The 4,322-nt window shown below is 39.3% G+C and overlaps 1 pseudogene; it reads left to right on the top strand.

The window, feature by feature from the left end:
• The first annotated feature begins 2,132 nt into the window (after positions 1–2,132).
• Positions 2,133–3,592, top strand: LOC123397256 (annotated as a pseudogene).
• Positions 3,593–4,322: the final 730 nt, after the last annotated feature.

Raw genomic sequence — 4,322 nt, 5'->3', positions numbered from 1 at the left:
TGACGATTTCATCCGAGATTGTCGTAAGAAGTTTGAGGGGATCAAATCTACATATAAATTACGACGATGTGAGTCAAAAATGTCGTAACCGCATAAGATGAGATCGTCATAACTTTTACGACGATTATAAAAATGTCGTAGCATGTTCTAACTATGTTAACAAGACAATTCCTAACTAGTGGTTGAATACTAGTATTACGGTGGCCGACGACGAGCTTCTGCTGGCTGCTCCTTCCTTGGTTCCTCCCACATTCCCCGACTCCATCCTTTAGCCCTCCGGTCCTCACAAGCTAGGGGCAGACCTCCAAGATAAACATAATAGATGCGGCCCGTCCTTCACTTTTTGGTTGTTCTACATGGACGCACCTACGTGTCGCTTCGAGTAGCCACCCAATAGTGTCGGCCCAGCACAGATAGGCTTTAAACGCCATTTTTATTTTGTTTTCCTATATACTATTTATTTATTTACTTTCTGTTTGTATTTTAAAATATTGTGAATATATCTATTATAAAAGGACTTCATATATACAATATTGTATAATGTCTATGAAAAAAAAGATACCAAAACATATATATGAATATTCTGAAACATATATACAAAATTATGCTTTTTATTTTTTGTTTGTATTTCAAAATATTCTGAATATATATACTATAAACGAACTTTATATAAAAATAATATTTTCTAAGAAAAAATAGATACCAAGGCATATATATGAAAAAAACATATATTTAAAAAAACTAAACGTTTATATAAAATGTTTCTGATGCATAAACATTATATAGACATGAAGAAATATGTGGCAAAAACTAATAATCATATTAAGAGTGTATATGTTTTTTCCAACATACAAAAAAAACACAATGTGTATGGAAAAAAGTAGACAAAAAATATGTTTTCAAAAATGTTAATCATATATTTGGAAAAACATAATTATGTATATATAAAAAGTCAATCATATATTTGTTAAATGTTAATTTTTTATATAAAAAAATAGTTCTCGTGTATACAAAAAATGTACACTGTGTAGGAAAAAAGTAAACATAAAAATAAATGTTTACACAAATGTTAATCATACATTTTAAAAATGTTAAAAGTGTATATAAAAAGGTTCCGATATATAAAAAATGTACAATGTTTATGAAAAAAGATAGACAAAAAAGGTTTCAAAAATGTTGAACATGTATTTGGAAAATGTTAATCTTGCGTACGGAAAATGTTCCTCATGTATACGAAAAAGTGAGGTTGACATCAAAATATATGTTTGAAAAAAATCTTGTATTTGAGAAAATGTTTAAGATGCACAGGAAAAATCAGTCATACGTATATGAATAATTGTTCACGGAACTTGATTTTTTTTAATGTGTATATTCATGCTCTATACAAAAACAGAAAGAAAAAAAATCAATGATAATCGACAAAGAAGTAAATAAACAGAGAAAACCAATAAAAACGAGTGCAAAAGAACGGAAAAAAAAATGAAAAGACATGTTGAAAACTACATAAGAAACAAAGAAGATGAATTAATAATTAAAATAAAAAACAAAAGAATAAAAATCATTAAAAACGGAGAAGCAAGCAAAGAAACCAAAGAAAAATGGAGGGAAAAAAGAAAAAGGCAGAAAGAAACACAAAAATCCAATGAGAAACGAAGAGAAAACGCTGTGAAGAAAGCCAAAAGAAAAACAAAAATGACAAAAATATCAGAAACCGAAGCAAACAACAAACCAGTGGGGACCAAGTGAGGAATGCACGAATATTGGCTGGCTCATTAGGACAACTACAACGCGATGAAAAGTCGGCGCGTGTTTATCCAAATCAAAATAAACAAAAACACCGATAGAAGGCGCCAACGTAAACCCCAAATATGGCTCCTCACTGTTCATCTAGATGAATTTCTGATCCATATTTATGATGAATTTGTGTCACACGGACAAGAGACACACACGTCTTGTTTCAGTTCAATTTCCATCTTGGTATCGCGTGTTTGCCTTCCGAAGTTCAAGTCTCTCTGAATGCAAGCATGGCATCGGAGGGGGGCTCATCCACTTCTCCTCCCACTCCTGTTCACATATGACCACACTTGCTCCTTGTGAGCGACAGAAAACCATAACTAGCACTCGTGTACATCATGTGGTTCTTCTACAACAAGGGCAAGGTCAAATGTAAGTTCGACACGGTGCTCGCATTGGTGCCGTGGGTAGGGAGGGCTCACCAGCTACTGGACCGGCTCTACATCCTGATACACTACGTGTCGTACCATTGGCAGTACCGTGTGCTACTGCCGTGGCACGATGTCAACATTCCCCACGGTTGGCACCTCGACCCCCACCGGATCCTGGGACATAATGCGAAGGTTTTCCAATTTTTTGATTTGTTTTGAATTTTTCATGCCCGTTTCAAAATGCGGTCAAAACGGTGGGCATGACCGTTCCTAGCTGGTGGTTGAATATTGAAAAAAAATTGATGTTTCTATGATTAAATAGATATCTATCTATCTAAAAATTATTTTTCGAAAAAAATCATGAGCAAACTATAAGGGAGATGCAGTTTCAATTTGACCTGTTTTCTGCTGAATCGACGGAAATGTTGCTACGTCACCGTGATTTCTATTGTTGATCTCGCTTAGTTCAAACGGTTCGAATTTGAATTTAAAAATAAAATCAAACGATAAAAGTTTTCAAATTTCAAAATAAAAATGTTCGGGTGTGTCGGATATTACCTAGGAGAATTGTCCTTTAGGATTATTAATTTTAAAGTGTTTTATTCCGTTAAAATAAAATAAAACTAAAGTTGTTAAATAATGCAATAAAACAGAAACAAATAATAAAAAGGGGAAAGAAACCCCCTTGACCCAAACTGGGCCGGCCCCAGCCAGCCCACCTAACTAGGGGGGGGGGGGTATTTAACCCCATCTAACCCTAAATTCATCCACACCCTCACTCCGAGTCCACCCCACGCCGCCACCCCATCCACGAGGGGAAAGCCCCTGCCATCCTTGATTTCCTCTCGGCCCTCCTCCGTCCGTCGCAGCTCCAGATTTCCCCATAGGCTTGTGGCTCCAATGCCCCGATGTCGAGCTCGTCGCCGTCGCCTCCGTCGCCGCGTCGACCGCGTCCCCGCCCGCTTCTGATGCGGTGGCCGTCGAGGGCAAGACCACGGTGCTCGTGGCCGAGAAGTTGGGCGCCGCGGGGCTGGCGTCGCTCTGGGAGTTCGCCAACGTCGACTGCTCCTACGACCTATCCCCCGAGGGGCTCCGGGCCAAGATCTCGCTCTACCAATGTTGGCCGCGACGTCTTCGAGGCCTCCGGCGGCCGTCCCCGCATCGTCGGCCGGGTCGGGGTCGGGATCGGGATCGACAACGGCTACCTCGTCGTCAACGCGCCCATCGCCAACACCGCCGCCGCCGCTGAGGACGGCATCGCGCTGATGTGCGCCATGGTCAGGAACGTCGCCAAGGCCGACGCATCGCGTGGGTGTGCGCCATGGCCAGGAACGTCACCCAGGCCGGCGCATTGCCCTGATGTGCGCCATGGCCAGGAACGTCGCCAAGGCCGCATGCGAGTAGTTATGAGAAAAGATCGCTCCTGATTTTTGTGTATACAGCAAGGCAAGTGGATCCTGAGAAAAGATCGCTCCTGACATATCCATCTCATGTGTGTGTGTGGCGGCACCCCGAGTTAGAGAAGCCTCGGAGGATGGCCGGAGCACTGGAGAGATAACCATGTTGTTGCCTCTGAAGCAACCACGCTGACATGCCGATGCACTGTGATGCCGTGATAAAAGTTACAGATAAGATAAGGTATGCCTCATATCTTTATTTACGTAGCTAGTGTTGTTGTATACTTGTATGAAATTTTGCTAGGATGCTTTCTTAAAATTTGTAAATGACCACCAAAATTTCCTCTGCATTGTTGCAACTAGGCCACTGATAATATATTCATTAGATAATATGTATGGACAGATGTTACTGGGATTAAAAATTTAGTATTTGGCGACTCCCGAGTAGTTGCTGTGAAGGAATAAATAAAATAATATTAATTTAGAAGACAAGGATTTTACATAATATGATGTTGACATCAATATCGAAAATAAAAATGTGAGTGATTATGGGCTAAAATCCCACAATTATCATTGAATAAACTATTATGTACACTGGCCTTATAATTAAGATTATCCAAACAAGATAGTTGTATAAAATAAAAAATATTGTATTGCCTTCAGCTAACACTACAAGATAATTAGTATGGACATTAAGTTTACAGCCTCTCATGTAAACAATATCTGACCAATTATTTACAAATAGAATGAGAAATACTAC

Source organism: Hordeum vulgare, chromosome 5H, assembly GCF_904849725.1.
Source record: "Hordeum vulgare subsp. vulgare chromosome 5H, MorexV3_pseudomolecules_assembly, whole genome shotgun sequence".
Lineage (NCBI taxonomy): Eukaryota > Viridiplantae > Streptophyta > Magnoliopsida > Poales > Poaceae > Hordeum > Hordeum vulgare.
The sequence above is the reverse complement of the archived record's forward strand: the minus strand, read 5'-3'. Positions and strand labels throughout refer to the sequence as shown.